Source organism: Pleurodeles waltl, chromosome 4_1 (assembly GCF_031143425.1).
Source record: "Pleurodeles waltl isolate 20211129_DDA chromosome 4_1, aPleWal1.hap1.20221129, whole genome shotgun sequence".
Taxonomy (NCBI): Eukaryota; Metazoa; Chordata; class Amphibia; order Caudata; family Salamandridae; genus Pleurodeles; species Pleurodeles waltl.
The window spans coordinates 981,970-1,000,293 of record NC_090442.1 but is presented as its reverse complement, the minus strand read 5'-3'; positions in this window follow the sequence as shown (position 1 = coordinate 1,000,293).

Below are 18,324 nucleotides of genomic sequence, written 5' to 3'. Positions count from 1 at the left end.
AGCATTGGTTTTGTTATAAAAATTGAGATTATTATCTTTTCTAGTGGCTAATTATTGTGTCCTTAAATTGTAGCTAGTGTGCCTCACTGCTGGGGCAATGCTCCATTTGTTAGTCTGGGGTGCATAAGAAAGATGGGTTTTGTTTGGCTTGTGGGGCCAGTTTTAATTTGTGAGCCAGAGTGCATGCAAAGAAAGTGTATGTAGCTATGGATGTATTCTATTTGTTATGTATTTGTTTATAAGTTTCCATTAGCATGTGACCGTAATGGGTGTTTTCAGCTGATTCGTGTACTAGTCTGAAACTTCACATTTGCAGTATAGTTTATTTTTTGTCTCCTTGCTACTTTTAGTGGCATTGTGCTACAAGATATCACTGAGTTGTTGGCCCTTGTAACTTCTCCTCTCAGTTGGGAATTTCATTCATGGAAAAAACCTGCTCTGCTGTAATCAGGCATCGAAGCGCACCCGACATACTACGTGTCTCAGATGGACCCTAATGATGAAGCATGCCACCAACTAGTGAGTGTTTGGGACATCACAGAAGTAAGAGACTTGGTAGTGTGCTCGCTTCTTGTCTAGGCAAAAACTACCAAGCCTCGATATGTTAAAAAACTAGACACCCAGGGGAGTACAGGATTGCGTGCCTTTCGTGGTCCCAAAAAGGTTTTCTTACAATGCTCTGCAAGCCTCAAAAGGTGACAAAATCATAAATTGTTCTTGAAATTCTGGGCCATATTCTTCCACAAACAGAAATAAGCAAAACATTTCCTACTACCCAACATTCCCAGATAAAACTGATACCTCCTTTGTGTGAGTGCCCACAGCAGTCACCCTAAAAATGTATAAAAAGCCTGCCCCTTTGAACCCTCCTTGGTTCTTCCTCAATTTTTACATGTTTTTGGCCTTTCCCTGTCGAAGGCAGTTGGCCCAACCACACATGTGAGGTATCATTTTTATCAGGGGAATGCTGAGTGGTATGAAATGTGTGGGTTCCCCTTAAATTCCTGATTTGTCCCTCACAGAAATGTGAAATAAATGTGTTTTAGACACATATTGAGGTTTGCAAGGGAGTCTGGGTAAGAACCTGTGCTGAGAACCACACATGTTACCCCCTTCCTGAATTCCACAACCTGTCTACTTTTAAAAAATTCACAGGTTTTGTCGGTGTCCGTAGGTGCTCTCTGAGCTAGAGTCCAAAATCCACAGCTAGGTACATTGCAAAAAAGAAGTCAGTTTTCGGTGGAAACGTGATGTGTTTACGTTGCATTTTGGGCCATTTGCTGTCATGGGCACTAGGCCTTTCCACACAAGTGAGGTACCATTTTTATCAGGTGACTTGAGGAAACGCTGGGTGGAAGGTAGTTTATGGTTCCCCTCAGATTTCAGAACTTTGCATCACACAAATGTGAGAAAAATGTGTTCTTAGGTACATTTTGAGATTTGCAAGGGATTTTGGGTAAGAAAATGTGTTGAGAGCGACACAAGTCATCCCATCCTGTATTTCTCTCTGTATTTCTCTAGGTGTGTTGACTTCAAAAATGGACATGTTTGCTAGGTTTCCTTAGGTGTCGATGAACCCAAAATCCACAGCTACGCACATTGCAAAACAAATAGGTCAGTTTTCAGTAGAAAAATGTGATGTGTCCACGTTCTGTTTTGGGCCATTACCTGTTGCAAACACTAGGCCTAACCACACAAGTGAGGTACCACTTGTATTGGGAGGCTTGAGGGAATGCTGGATGAAAGAAAGTTTTGGTTCCCTTCAGATTCCAGAACTTTCCATCACTGAAATGTGAGGAAAATATGTTTTTAGGCAAATGTTGAGGTTTGCAAGGAGTTCTATTTAAAGAAATGTTGTGAGAGCCACACACGTCACCCATGGGTGTCTAGTTTTAAAAAATGTACATGTTTGCTAGGTTTCCCTAGGTGCCAGCTCAGCTAGATCCCAACATCCACAGCTAGGCACTTTACAAAAAAAGGTTCAGCTTTCAGTGGAAAAATGTGATGGGTCCACAGTGCATTTTGGGACGTTTCCTGTCGCAGGCACAAGGCTTACCCAAACAAGGGAGGTACAATTGTTATCGGGAGACTTGGGGGTACCCGGAATAGCAGAATAAGTGTTATTGCCAATTCTCTTTCTCTACATTTGTGCCTTCCAAATGTAAGACAGTGTGTAAGAAAGCGGTCACTTTGAGAAATGCCCTCTACTTCACACGCTAGTAAGGGTGCTCACAAATTCAGAGATGTGCAAATAACCACTGCTTTAAACTCCATATCTTATGCCCATTTCGGAAATACATAGGTTTCCTTGATACCTATTCTCATTCTTTATATTTTACTAATTGGATTGCTGAATTCCCAGTACACAATTAAAACCCATTGCAAGGTGCAGCTCAGTTATTGGCTCTGGGTACCTTTGGTTCTTGGTGAACCTACATTACCTATATATACCCACAACCAGAAGAGTCCACGGACGTAACTGTGTATTGCTTTTGAAAATCTGCCATAGTTAAAAAAGTTATAGTTGAAAACATAGACAGAAATGGCTGTTTATTTATCTCAATTTCAATATTATTTTATTTCAATTTGTACTTTTTTATAAGAAAACCTTGAAGGATCTACACACCCCTTGCTAGATTTGGAACTTTGTCTACTTTTCAGAAATATATAGCTTTCTGGGATCCACTATTGGTTTCACACCCATTTCTGTCACTAACTGGAAGGAGGCTGAAAGCATAAAAAATAGGAAAATGGGGTATGCCCCAGTAAAATGCCAAAACTGTGTTGAAAATGTTTGTTTTCTTATTCTAGTCTGTCTGTTGCCGAAGGGTGGGTATGTGGTGGTTTTAGCGCCACAAACCCTTCATTGATGCCATTTGCAGGGAAAGGAAACAGATGTTGTTGCCAGTTTTTCCTGAAAAACCCAAAGTTTAGCTGTAATTAGGTACGTTCTCGGTCCTCTACAAGGGAATCCACAAACCCTGGAGAACTTTAGAATCCCCAGGATGTTGGAAAAAAGGACACACAGTTGGAATAACAAAGTTATGGGGCCTCAACACAAACTACCTCAAAAAGCCCAAAAAAAGACAGCACGTATGGGGAAAGCTTAGCAGTGTAGTGATTAAACCATATGTAACGAGTGTGATGCGCATAGTCATAGGGTCAACACTCAAAGGTATGTTTAATCCATTGTTTTACAGAAGCTATCATTTCAAATGATTATTCCATCCAAAGAGAATGATGTTTTATTAGGGTGCTTCTGAAATACTCAGTGCACATACAGCAATGATCCAATTCTAAGAGGGAGTTGGACCTCTACAGTTGTTCATCCCTTTTGAGTGGAGTGTAGACTGCCCACAGCCCGCGCTGCATGTTTTATTCTGCTTGGGGGCTCTCTACGACCGACGCTTTCACAGACATCACAGAGTCCAGGAGGTTATTTATTTAAAGAGAGGCACATTTAGACCCATGTCTTCTAACCCCCATTCTTTGAGCATAAGAATTACACTTACCAAGGGAGCACAGGACTGCCACCAACAGGCAGGAGAGAGCTATCTTCATGGCTGAGAGACGGCTGAGTATTGAGATTTAATCTAGAAAAGGTCCGATCTCAAGGTGTCTGTCTAAGCCCAGAGCTCCAGTATTTATGCTGGAAGCCTCCTGTCCCTCCCCTCTCAGCAGATCTGATGACAGGTCCTGAGGCAGCTCTACCAGTTTGGTTCTTGGCAGGAGGATGAGTCAATGTTGACTAAACAGGTGACTGTTTCTCCCCACCTTCTGTCTCGAGCTCCTTGCAACTGGAGGAGATACAAACTGCAATTGGCATCTTTCTGTTTGTTGTCCTGAAGGGCAGAGCACGCATGACCTGGACATCATTCACTATTAATGTCCTGAAAAGTGGAACAGGATCTGGAACAGGCCCTGACATTGTAGGTAAGAAACATTAAATGTCTTTACATGTATGCTGTGTGTGTGCATGTGTGAGATAGAGTGTGTGTAAAACAACCAGTGTATGTGTGAGTATGTATGTTCATCTCTGGAATCATGTGTGTGTGTTGTATGTCTGAGTGAAAGTGAAAGTGAGTAAGTAGAAGTGATTCACAGTAAGAATGAGTGAGAGAGAATGAACAAGGTAGAGTAGCAGTGAGTGTGAGAAACTGAGTGAAAATGAACTAGGGCAGGTGAGTGCTAATGAGTGAGTGAAACTGAGTGTGAGTGAATCAGTATGAGTAAGTGAATGTGAATGATCATGGGTGAGAATGTATTGTTAAGCTTGAAAGTCTGCCTCTCGGCCTGGCATGCTTCTTGGATCATAGAATGACCCTTGGCAAAGTGTTGGCACTCGAATACTGGAGGCAATACTTCCACACGGGATACCCCTGACAAATCATCTGTACTGACACGCTGAAGGTGTATTTTGGCATGGGGCACCAGTAGAACAATGGCTGCCCTGGTATAATGGAGGAAATCCGTGGGCACAGCAGGCATCTGTAGCAAAGTGCTGGCAAAGGCACAATAAAAGAACTTCTTGGCAGCAGTGGCGTATGTCAGGGTGCCATCCATGACATCTTGCTGTCCTCAACATACTAGACATAACTTTTGACATAAGGGTCCCCCATAGTACAAATATAGCAGTATGAGCTAAATTCTGGCAGTGGAACATTGTATGTAATGTATGGGCAAAAGTAACTCCCACTGCAAAATTCTGACCCTACCAAAGGAGGTTATGTTGACATATGGGGTGACCAATAGAACATTTTAAAAACATAATTGGGTCTACCCATCTGGACAGTCAGGTTTAATTGAATTTTTAACAAGTGTCTTCTCAAAACCTATGACTTCTAAACAAATGTATGTACAATTGTGCACCAAAATGCTCTACTAAGGTCTATTTTGTCCAAACGTTTCTCAGGGGAGAGAAACTTCCACATTCTAATCTCCCTGAGGAGAGGTCAGACTCACTTCGCTTGCTTATTGCAATTCAGGTAACTGTTCTCTTGACATATCACATCTGCACATTTATGTAGATGATATCCAAAGTAGACAATTATTATGAAACATGAGCAATGTTAATTACTGTGTTATCATCTGGATTAAGGTCATATGACATCACTTCCCATGAAGATTCAGGTCCAAAGGTCATATGATGTCACTTCCTGTGATATTATCAAGGTCAAATGGTATATGATGTTACTTCCATTTCCCCTGGCAATTGACGTATGATATAAGCATGCTACTTTACAAGTTATTTCAATTTTAATTTCTCATTTTGATTTTCTTTAAAAAAAAAACATTATGTTGGAAAAGAGGGTTTACGGGGCAAGCACCTTGTATGATTACAATGTGTGTAGAAGCTTGCACTTTGAGAAGTGCAGACCACATGAGATGCACAGTCTTAATGCAGATTGTGAGAAACTGAGTTGATAACCATAAACTCTGCAATGGCAGGCCTGGGATATGTTTAAAGGGCTAGTTCAGTGGGTGGCACAATCAGTGCTGCTGGCCTGCTAGTAGCTTTTAATTTACAGGCCCTGGGCACGAGTAGTGCACTTTACAAGGGACCTATAAGTAAATTAAATATGCTGATTGGGTATAAGCCACTGTTACCACGTTGAGTTGTGAAAGCACAAGTACATTAGCACTGATTAGCAGTGGTAAAGTGCACAGAGTCCCAAGCCAGCAAAAACAAAGTCAGCAAAAACAGGAGGTCTGAAGGCAAAAACGTAGGGGATGACCCTATAGAAAGGGACGAGTCCAGCACAGGTCTTCAGTAAGGGGAGATGCGATGAGTGAAGGCCACATATGGTCAAATTCTACTTACTGTCACCATCATAGGAAAGGATGTTCTCACACTTTCAGAAGCCAATGCAAGGCAATTATTACAATTACATGGCAAATTTACTAAGCACCTGAGCTGCCGTTGCATCATGCGCAGCAACACAAGACAACACAAGGGCTTCAAGCCAAGTCTATCAAGTGACTCAGTGGGCAGGTTGTGTTGATTTTGGCTGCCTGCATGTGCAAGCGATGTGCGGTGTTACAGTGCATGGCGCAGCGAGTAATGTATGCAAGGTGGGTGTTCCCACACAAATTGTAAGGCAACACTAAGCAGTGGTACTTGCAAACAGCGTCACACAGCATCCAGCAGTTTAAGGCAACAATGAGGATGTATCAGAATGCTATGCATGATCAACGCGCGTGAGAGAACCCATGCAGTGCCATCAACTCAAATAGACGTCAGACCTAGCACACTGAAGCAAGCTCTCTCAGCCCCGGAGCCAGTCATGCAGCATTAATGACAGCCACAGTGAGGGTATAGTTGTTATGTCACTTATACAACAAACAGAACATGGGGATAGAAATGTGAGACCCATTTTCCATATGTTTTAGGTGGATGATTTATATGTAGTCATGTGTCCCTTTCATTTTGTATTGTTTGTCGCAGACTTCAGTTCTTTCCCTTGTAACTTGGTTCACCATTACACAGTGACTATAGTATAGTGGTACTAGCATGTGTGTGTTAGTATAACATACCCAGAACTGTACAGCCATGCAATGTGACTAAGGGGGTCATTCCGACCCTGGCGGTCATGGACGCCAGGGCCGGGGTTGGAGGAAGCACCGCCAACAGGCTGGCGGTGCTTCAAGGGCAATTCTGACCGCGGCGGTAAAGCCGCGGTCAGAAAAGGGAAACCGGCGGTTTCCCGCCGGTTTTCCCCTGCCCCTGTGAATCCTCCACGGCGGCGCTGCAAGCAGCGCCGCCATGGGGATTCCGACCCCCTTCCCGCCAGCCTGGTTCTGGCGGTTTTCACCGCCAGAACCAGGCTGGCGGGAACGGGTGTAGTGGGGCCCCTGGGGGCCCCTGCAGTGCCCATGCCAATGGCATGGGCACTGCAGAGGCCCCCTAACAGGGCCCCACATTGATTTTCAGTGTCTGCCTAGCAGACACTGAAAATCGCGACGGGTGCCACTGCACCCGTCGCACACCAGCAACTCCGCCGGCTCCATTCGGAGCCGGCTTCATCGTTGCTGGGGCTTTCCCGCTGGGCGGGCGGGCGGCCTTTTGGCGGTCGCCCGCCCAGCGGGAAAGTCATAATGACCGCCGCGGTCTTTTGACCGCGGTACGGTCTTCTGGCGGTTCCCACCAGGCGGGTGGCTTCCGCCGCCCGCGGGGGTCAGAATGACCCCCTAAGTTGTATGCATGTCTTGAGGTAGTTTCTGCAAAGACCACCTTTGTCACAATCACATACATGACCAACATATTTGGTTGATGCATTCCATTGCGTCATTTTTGTACCCTATTTAATGTTGATGTTTTTACGTACACTATGTATACAGTGGTATTAAAAATATTTTCATATTTACATAGAACTACCGATTGTAGGGAAATATAATACAATACTGTGAGAAAGTAGCCTCTTTCTAGCCTTGTTACCCCCACTTTGGGCCTGTTTGTGAGTGTATGTCAGGGTGTGTTCACTGTCTCACTGGGATCCTGCCAGCCAGGGCCCAGTGCTCATAGTGAAAACCCTATGTTTTCAGTATGTTTGTTATGTGTCACTGGGACCCTGCTAGTCAGGACCCCAGTGCTCATAAGTTTGTGACCTATAGGTATGTGTTCCCTGTGTGATGCCTAACTGCCTCACTGAGGCTCTGCTATCCAGAACCTCAGTGGTTATGCTCTCTCATTTCTTTCCAAATTGTCACTAACAGGCTAGTGACCAATTTTACCAATTTACATTGGCTTACTGGAACACCCTTATAATTCCCTAGTATATGGTACTGAGGTACCCAGGGTATTGGGGTTCCAGGAGATCCCTATGGGCTGCAGCATTTCTTTTGCCACCCATAGGGAGCTCTGACAATTCTTACACAGGCCTGCCACTGCAGCCTGAGTTAAATAATGCACACATTATTTCACAGCCATTTTCACTGCACTTATGTAACTTATAAGTCACCTATATGTCTAACCTTTACCTGGTAAAGGTTAGGTGCAAAGTTACTTAGTGTGAGGGCACCCTGGCACTAGCCAAGGTGCCCCCACATTGTTCAAGGCCAATTCCCCGGACTTTGTGAGTGCGGGGACACCATTACACGGGTGCACTACAATTAGGTCACTACCTATATTTAGCTTCACAATGGTAACTCCGAATATGGCCATGTAACATGTCTATGATCATGGAATTGCCCCCTCTATGCCATCCTGGCATAGTTGGCACAACCCCATGATCCCAGTGGTCTGTAGCACAGACCCTGGTACTGCCAAACTGCCTTTCCTGGGGTTTCACTGCAGCTGCTGCTGTTGCCAACCCCTCAGACACGTTTCTGCCCTCCTGGGGTCAAGCCAGGCTTGTCCCAGGATGGCAGAACAAAGGACTTCCTCTGAGAGAGGGTGTTACACCTTCTCCCTTTGGAAAATGGTGTGAAGGCAGGGGAGGAGTAGCCTCCCCCAGCCTCTGGAAATGCTTTCTTGGGCACATTTGTGCCCAATTCTGCATAAGCCAGTCTACACTGGTTCAGGGACCCCTTAGCCCTGCTCTGGCGCGAAACTGGACAAAGGAAAGGGGAGTGACCACTCCCCTGACCTGCACCTCCCCTGGGAGGTGTGTCCAGAGCTCGTCCAGTGTGCTCCAGACCTCTGCCATCTTGGAAACAGAGGTGCTGCCAGCACACTGGACTGCTCTGAGTGACCAGTGCCACCAGGTGACATCAGAGACTCCTTCTGATAGGCTCCTCCAGGTGTTCCTAGCCTATCCTCTCTCCTAGGTAGCCAAACCCTCTTTTCTGGCTATTTAGGGTCTCTGGCTCTGGGGAAACTTTAGATAACGAATGCAAGAGCTCATCAGAGTTCCTCTGCATCTCTCTCTTCACCTTCTGCCAAGGAAACGACTGCTGACCGCGCTGGAAGCCTGCAAAACTGCAACATAGTAGCAAAGACGACTACTGCAACTCTGTAACGCTGATCCTGCCGCCTTCTCGACTGTTTTCCTGGTGGTGCATGCTGTGGGGGTAGTCTGCCTCCTCTCTGCACTAGAAGCTCCGAAGAAATCTCCCGTGGGTCGACGGAATCTTCCCCCTGCAACCGCAGGCACCAAAAAGCTGCATTACCGCTCCCTTGGGTCTCCTCTCAGCACAACGAGCTAGGTCCCTCGAATCCAGCAACTCTGTCCAATTGACTCCCATAGTCCAGTGACTCTTCAGTCCAAGTTTGGTGGAGGTAAGTCCTTGCCTCCCCACGCCAGACTGCATAGTTGGAAACCGCGTCTTTTTCAACTACTCCGGCTTCCGTGCACTTCCCGTGGAAATCCTTTGTGCACAGCCAAGCCTGGGTCCACGGCACTCTAACCTGCATTGCACAACTTTCTAAGTTGGTCTCTGGCGACGTGGGACTCCTTTGTGCAACTTCGGCAAGCACTGTTTCACACATTCTTGTAGTGCCTGTTTCTGGCACTTCTCCAGGTGCTACCTGCTGCTGAGAGGGATCCTTGTCTTGCTCGACGTATCTTCTCTCTCCTGACGCAATTTGCGACATCCTGGTCTCTCCTGGGCCATAGCAGCATCCAAAAACGGTTACTGCACAATTTGCAGCTAGCAAGGCTTGTTGGTGATCTTTCGGCAGGAAAATACTTTTGCACAACTTTCCACAGCGAGAGGGATCCGTCCACCAAAGGGGAAGTCTCTAGCCCTTTTTGTTCCTGCAGAAACCTCAGCTTCTTCTGTCCAGTAGAAGCTTCTTTGCACCCACAGCTGGCATTTCCTGGGCATCTGCCCATCTCCGACTTGCTTGTGACTTTTGGACTTGGTCCCCTTGTTCCACAGGTAACCTAGATTGGAAATCCATCGTTGTTGCATTGCTGGTTTGTGTCTTTCCTGCATTATTCCCTTATCACGACTTCTTTGTCCTTTGGGGAACTTTAGTGCACTTTGCACTCACTTTTCAGGGTCTTGGGGAGGGCTATTTTTCTAACCCTTACTATTTTCTAATAGTCCCAGCGACCCTCTACAAGGTCATATAGGTTTGGGGTCCATTCGTGGTTCACATTCCACTTTTGGAGTATATGGTTTGTGTTGCCCCTATCCCTATGTGTCCCCATTGCATCCTATTGTAACTATACATTGTTTGCACTGTTTTCTAAGACTATACTGCATATTTTTGGTATTGTGTACATATAACTTGTGTATAATTGCTATCCTCATACTGAGGGTACTCACTGAGATACTTTGGCATATTGTCATAAAAATAAAGTACCTTTATTTTTAGTATATCTGTGTATTGTGTTTTCTTATGATATTGTGCAAGTGACACTAGTGGTACTGTAGGAGCTTCACTCGTCTCCTAGTTGTAGGAGGCTGGACTGGCTTGTAGTGAGTACCAAGGGGTACTTGCACCTTGAACCAGGCCCAGTTATCCCTTATTAGTGTATAGGGTGTCTAGCAGCTTAGGCTGATAGATAATGGTAGCTTAGCAGAGCAGCTTAGGCTGAACTAGGAGACGTGTGAAGCTACTACAGTACCACTTAGTGTCATATGCACAATATCATAAGAAAACACAATACACAGTTATACTAAAAATAAAGGTACTTTATTTTTATGACAATATGCCAAAGTATCTTAGAGTGTACCCTCAGTGAGAGGATAGGAAATATACACAAGATATATATACACAATAGCAAAAATATGCAGTATAGTCTTAGAAAACAGTGCAAACAATGTATAGTTACAATAGGATGCAATGGGGAAACATAGGGATAGGGGCAACACAAACCATATACTCCAAAAGTGGAATGCGAACCACGAATGGACCCCAAACCTATGTGACCTTGTAGAGGGTCGCTGGGACTATTAGAAAATAGTGAGAGTTAGCAAAATAACCCTCCCCAAGACCCTGAAAAGTGAGTGCAAAGTGCACTAAAGTTCCACTAAGGACAAAATAGTCGTGTTAGAGGAATAATGCAGGAAAGACACAAACCAGCAATGCAACAACTGTGGATTTCCAATCTAGGGTACCTGTGGAGCAAGGGGACCAAGTCCAAAAGTCACAAGCAAGTCGGAGATGGGCAGATGCCCAGGAAATGCCAGCTGCGGGTGCAAAGAAGCTTCGACTGGACAGAAGAAGCTGAGGTTTCTGCAGGAACGAAAAGGGCTAGAGACTTCCCCTTTGGTGGACAGATCCCGCTCGCCGTGGAGAGTTGTGCAGAAGTGTTTTCCCGCCGAAAGGATGCCAACAAGCCTTGCTACACGCAAATTGTGTGTTTGGCGTTTTTGGACGCTGCCGGGGCCCAGGAGGGACCAGGAGGTCGCAAATTGGACCTGAAGAGAGAGGGGACGTCGAGCAAGACAAAGAGCTCTCGCTAAAGCCGATATCACCCAGAGAAGTGCTAGAAACAGGCACTACGAGGATGCGTGAAACGGTGCTCGCCGAAGTTGCACAAAGGAGTCCCACGTCGCCGGAGACCAACTTAGAAAGTCATGCAATGCAGGTTAGAGTGCCGTGGACCCAGGCTTGGCTGTGCACAAAGGATTTCCACCGGAAGTGCACAGGGGCCGGAGTAGCTTGCAAAGTCGCGGTTCCCAGCAATGCAGCCCAGCGAGGTGAGGCAAGGACTTACCTCCACCAAACTTGGGCTGAAGAGTCACTGGACTGTGGGGGTCACTTGGACAGCGTCGCTGGATTCGAGGGACCTCGCTCGTCGTGCTGAGAGGAGACCCAAGGGACCGGCAATGCAGCTTTTTGGTGCCTGCGGTTGCAGGGGGAAGATTCCGTCGACCCACGGGAGATTTCTTCGGAGCTTCTGGTGCAGAGAGGAGGCAGACTACCCCCACAGCGTGCACAAGCAGGAAAACAGTCGAGAAGGCGGCAGGATCAGCGTTACAGAGTTGCAGTAGTCGTCTTTGCTACTATGTTGCAGGTTTGCAGGCTTCCAGCGCGGTCAGCGGTCGATTCCTTATCAGAAGGTGAAGAGGGAGATGCAGAGGAACTCGGCTGAGCTCATGCATTCGTTATCTAAAGTTTCCCCAGAGACAGAGACCCTAAATAGCCAGAAAAGAGGGTTTGGCTACCTAGGAGAGAGGAAAGGCTACTAACACCTGAAGGAGCCTATCAGCAGGAGTCTCTGACGTCACCTGGTGGCACTGGCCACTCAGAGCAGTCCAGTGTGCCAGCAGCACCTCTGTTTCCAAGATGGCAGAGGTCTGGAGCACACTGGAGGAGCTCTGGACACCTCCCAGGGGAGGTGCAGGTCAGGGGAGTGGTCACTCCCCTTTCCTTTGTCCAGTTTCGCGCCAGAGCAGGGGCTAAGGGGTCCCTGAACCGGTGTAGACTGGCTTATGCAGAATTGGGCACATCTGTGCCCAACAAAGCATTTCCAGAGGCTGGGGGAGGCTACTCCTCCCCTGCCTTCACACCATTTTCCAAAGGGAGAGGGTGTCACACCCTCTCTCAGAGGAAGTTCTTTGTTCTGCCATCCTGGGCCAGGCCTGGCTGGACCCCAGGAGGGCAGCTGCCTGTCTGAGGGGTTGGCAGCAGCAGCAGCTGCAGAGAAACCCCAGGAAGGGCAGTCTGGCAGTACCAGGGTCTGTGCTACAGACCACTGGGATCATGGAATTGTACCAAAAATGCCAGGATGGCATAGAGGGGGCAATTCCATGATCATAGACATGTTACATGGCCATATTCGGAGTTACCATGGTGAAGCTACATATAGGTAGTGACCTATATGTAGTGCACGCGTGTAATGGTGTCCCCGCACTCACAAAGTTCAGTGAATTGGCTCTGAACAATGTGGGGGCACCTTGGCTAGTGCCAGGGTGCCCTCACACTAAGTAACTTTGCACCTAACCTTTACCAGGTAAAGGTTAGACATATAGGTGACTTATAAGTTACTTAAGTGCAGTGTAAAATGGCTGTGAAATAACGTGGACGTTATTTCACTCAGGCTGCAGTGGCAGGCCTGTGTAAGAATTGTCAGAGCTCCCTATGGCTGGCAAAAGAAATGCTGCAGCCCATAGGGATCTCCTGGAACCCCAATACCCTGGGTACCTCAGTACCATATACTAGGGAATTATAAGGGTGTTCCAGTAAGCCAATGTAAATTGGTAAAAATGGTCACTAGCCAGTCAGTGACAATTTAGAAAGCAATGAGAGAGCATAACCACTGAGGTTCTGATTAGCAGAGCCTCAGTGAGACAGTTAGTCACTACACAGGTAACACATTCAGGCACACTTATGAGCACTGGGGCCCTGGGTTACCAGGGTCCCAGTGACACATACAACTAAAACAACATATATACAGTGAAGAATGGGGGTAACATGCCAGGCAAGATGGTACTTTCCTACACAACCCCCCCCCCCCCCAAATGAAGGACAATAAGACTAGCCATGACCTGATGAGTCTTCATTGTCTAAGTGGAAATATCTGGAGAGCCCATCTGCATTGGAGTGGCTACTCCCAGGTCTATGTTCCACTGTATAGTCCATTCCCTGTAGGGATATGGACCACCTCAACAATTTAGGGTTTTCACCTTTCATTTGTTTTAGCCAAAGTAGAGGTTTGTGGTCTGTCTGAACAATGAAGTGAGTGCCAAACAGGTATGGCCTCAACTTCTTCAGAGCCCAGACCACAGCAAAGGCCTCCCTCTCAATGGCAGACCAACGCTTTTCTCTAGGGGTCAACCTCCTACTAATAAAAGCAACAGGTTGATCCTGGCCCTCAGAATTAAGTTGTGATAGGACTGCCCCTACTCCTAATTCAGATGCATCAGCTTGGACATAGAATTTTTTAGAGTAACAAGGGCTTTTCAGGACAGGTGCAGAGCACATGGCCTGCTTCAGCTCCTCAAAAGCTTTCTGACAGCTTGCTGTCCACAATACCTTTTTAGGCATTTTCTTGGATGTGAGGTCATTAAGAGGGGCTGCAGTGGAGCCATAGTTCTTAATGAACCTCCTGTAATACCCAGTGAGGCCTAGGAAGGCTCTCACCTGAGTCTGAGTGGTAGGGGGAACCCAATCAATAATAGTTTGGATTTTCCCCTGAAGTGGTGCAATCTGTTCCCCACCAACAAGGTGTCCCAGATAAACCACCTTACCCTGCCCTATCTGGCACTTTGAAGCCTTGATAGTGAGGCCTGCCTTTTGCAGAGCCTCCAAAACTTTCCATAGGTGGACCAGGTGATCATCCCAGCTGGAGCTAAATACAGCTATATCATCCAAATATGCTGCACTGAAAGCTTCCAGCCCTTGCAGGACTGTGTTCACCAACCTCTGAAAAGTGGCAGGTGCATTTTTCAAACCAAAAGGCATTACAGTAAACTGGTAATGTCCTCCAATGGTAGAAAATGCAGTCTTAGGTTTAGCATCTTCTGACAATTTGATCTGCCAATACCCTGCAGTCAAATCAAAAGTGCTTGGATACTTGGCAGATGCCAGTGTATCTATGAGCTCATCTGCCCTGGGTATAGGGTGAGCATCAGTTTTGGTTACCAAGTTGAGACCTCTATAGTCTACACAAAACCTCATTTCCTTCTTTCCATCTTTAGAATTGGGTTTTGGTACCAGTACCACAGGAGAAGCCCATGGACTGTCAGAGTGCTCAACCACTCCTAGTTCCAACATTTTCTGAACTTCTTGCTTTATGCAGTCCCTGACATGGTCAGGCTGCCTATAGATCTTACTTTTGACAGGTAAACTGTCTCCAGTATCTATAGTGTGCTCACACCAAGAAGTGGTGCCTGGCACAGTAGAGAAGAGTTCTGAAAATTGTCGTAGGAGATTTATGCAATTATCTTTCTGCTCAGCAGTAAGACAATCAGCCAAAACTACACCTTCCACAAGAGCATCTTGTTCTGTGGAAGAGAAGAGATCAGGTAGAGGATCACTGTCTTCTTCCTGTCCCTCATCAGTTGCCATGAGCAGGGTGAGATCAGCCCTGTCATAGTAGGGTTTCAGGCGGTTGACATGGAGCACCCTAAGGGGACTCCTGGCAGTGCCTAAGTCAACCAAGTAGGTGACTTCACCCTTCTGTTCAACAATTGTGTGGGGTCCACTCCATTTATCTTGGAGTGCTCTTGGGGCCACAGGCTCCAAGACCCACACTTTCTGCCCTGGTTGGTACTGAACCAAAACAGCCTTCTGATCATGCCATTGCTTCTGGAGCTCTTGGCTGGCCAGAAGGTTTTTACTGGCCTTTTTCATGTACTCAGCCATCCTTGATCTGAGGCCAAGTACATAGTCCACAATATCCTGCTTAGGAGCTTTTAAAGGTTGTTCCCAACCCTCCTTTACAAGTGTGAGTGGACCCCTAACAGGGTGTCCAAAAAGAAGTTCAAAGGGGCTGAAGCCCACTCCTTTCTGGGGTACCTCCCTGTAGGCAAAAAGGAGGCATGGTAGAAGGATATCCCATCTCCTGCGGAGTTTTTCAGGGAGACCCATAATCATGCCTTTGAGAGTTTTATTAAATCTCTCCACCAGTCCATTTGTTTGTGGATGATAGGGTGTTGTGAACTTGTAAGTTACACCACACTCCTTCCACATGGCCTTTAAGTATGCAGACATGAAATTGCTTCCCCTTTCTGATACTACTTCCTTTGGGAAGCCCACCCTGGAAAATATTCCCAGGAGGGCCTTTGCCACTGCAGGAGCTGTAGTGGTCCTTAAAGGAATAGCTTCAGGATATCTTGTGGCATGGTCCACTACCACTAAGATAAACCTATTGCCTGAAGCAGTAGGAGGGTCAAGGGGGCCAACTATGTCAACCCCTACCCTTTCAAAGGGAACCCCAACCACAGGCAGTGGGATAAGGGGTGCCTTTGGAGTGCCACCTGTCTTGCCACTGGCTTGACAGGTTTCACAGGACTTACAAAATTCCTTTGTGTCCTCAGACATCCTAGGCCAATGAAACAATGGTACCAATCTGTCCCAAGTTTTGATTTGACCCAGGTGCCCAGCTAAGGGAATGTCATGTGGCAGTGTTAGGAGGAACTTTTCTGTACTCCTGAGGAATCACTAATCTCCTGGCAGCTCCAGGTTTAGGATCCCTATGCTCAGTGTACAAGAGGTTGTCCTCCCAGTAAACTCTGTGAGAGTCACTGACATCCCCATTAGCCTGTTTGACAGCTTGCTGTCTGAGACCCTCTAATGTGGGACAGGTTTGCTGTGCCACACTCAGCTCCTCTCCGGCAGGCCCCCCTTCACCCAAAAGCTCAGCAGTGTCTGCTTCCAGCTCCTCTGGTGTAGGTTCTGCACAGGGAGGGAATTCTTCTTCCTCAGAAGTAGAATCCACTGTAGAGGGAGGGATAGTAGGAAGTGGTTTGCTTCTACTAGCCCTAGCTTTAGGGAGCACTTGGTCCATTGTTCCAGGATCCAAGCTTCCCTGTCCTTTTTGCTTTTTGGCCTGAGCCCTTGTCAAAGCAAAAATATGCCCTGGAATGCCCAGCATTGCTGCATGGGCCTCCAACTCCACATCTGACCAAGCTGATGTCTCCAAATCATTCCCTAATAGACAGTCTACAGGTAAATCTGAAGCTACCACAACTTTCTTTGGACCAGTTACCCCCCCCAGTTGAGATTTACAACAGCCATGGGGTGGCTTTGTGTTATGTTGTGAGCATCGGTTACTTGGTACTGGTGTCCAAGTATGTGTTGTTTCAGGGTGCACCAGTTTCTCAATCACCATTGTGACACTGGCACCTGTGTCCCTGTAGGCCTGGACCTCAACACCATTTATTAGGGTTAGTTGCTTGTACTTCTCCAAGTTATGGGGGCAAGCAACCAAAGTGGCTAAATCAATAGCCCCTTCTGAGACTAAAGTAGCCTCTGTGGTCTCCCTAATCAGACCAACCCCAACTAAATTACCAAAAGTGAGCCCAGCTACTCCCTTGGATTGGCTATTAGTAGGTTTGCTCCCACCACCACTGCTATTAGTAGGGACACTAGGTGTAGGGGTTGTAGTGGTAGGAGCTGTGGTGCCTTTCTTTGGACAACTGGGATCTGTTGTCCAATGGCCTTTTATCTTACATAAATAGCACCATGGTTTCTTTTCCTTGTTCTGATTAAAGGAGGATTTGGACCCACCACCCCCACCAGAGTGTTTTTGTGGGCCTGATGAAGACTCATTTTTAGATTTGTCCCCACCCTTGTCAGAAGACTTACCATCCTTCTTTTTGTTGCCATCTTTGTCACCCCCTGTATGAACTTTTCTGTTCACTCTTGTTCTGACCCATTTGTCTGCCTTCTTTCCCAATTCTTGGGGAGAGGTCAGATCAGAGTCCACCAAGTACTGGTGCAACAAATCAGACACACAATTATTAAGAATATGCTCTCTCAGGATCAAGTTATACAGGCTGTCATAATCAGTAACTTTACTGCCATGTAACCACCCCTCCAAGGCCTTCACTGCTTGGTCAATGAAATCAACCCAGTCTTGTGAAGACTCCTTTTTGGTCTCTCTGAACTTTATCCTGTACTGTTCAGTGGTTAAGCCATAACCATCCAGGAGTGCATTCTTAAAAACTTGGAAATTATTAGCATCATTTTCTTTTACAGTAAGGAGCCTATCCCTACCTTTTCCAGTGAATGATAGCCATAGGATAGCAGCCCACTGCCTTTGAGGGACATCCTGTACAGCACAGGCCCTCTCAAGTGCAGCAAACCACTTGTTAATGTCATCCCCCTCCTTGTAAGGGGGAACTATCTTGTGCAGATTCCTGGAATCATGCTCTTTTGCAGGATGACTATGGGGAATACTGCTGCTGCCACCATGGGTTTCTAAACCCAACTTCTGTCTTTCCCTCTCTACTTCTAAAGACTGTCTATCCAAATCCAGCTGTTGCTTCTTGAGCTTCAGTCTGGTTTGTTCCACTCTCAATCTATTGAGCTCCCTTTCTAACAATCTGTCATCAGGGTGGGTGGGAGGGACATTTCTAGATACAATGATGGGAATGAACAGAAGGAGACCTGTCCCTTACAGAGGGCACCCTAACAGCTTGGCTAACAGTATAATGTGAGATCACACCATTAGTATGGTGTGATTCAACCTCTGTACCAACTATGCTAGACTGTCTAGTAATGGGCAGGCTGAGAAGTTTCTTTCCTGAACCTTTTCCTGGGGGAGTCCCTGGATCAGATTGAGAACCATTAGCTGCTTTTTCCCCAGATTGGGCACTTATGGCCTTATCCTGTACTCTAAGCATGTTAATTAACAGTTCTAAGGAAGGATTCTTCCCTACACTCAAACCTCTCTCTATGCAGAGACTCCTTGCTCCTTTCCAGCTAAGGTGATCATATGCAAGTTTGGACAGTTCAACATTTTGGCCTGTGCCAGACATTTT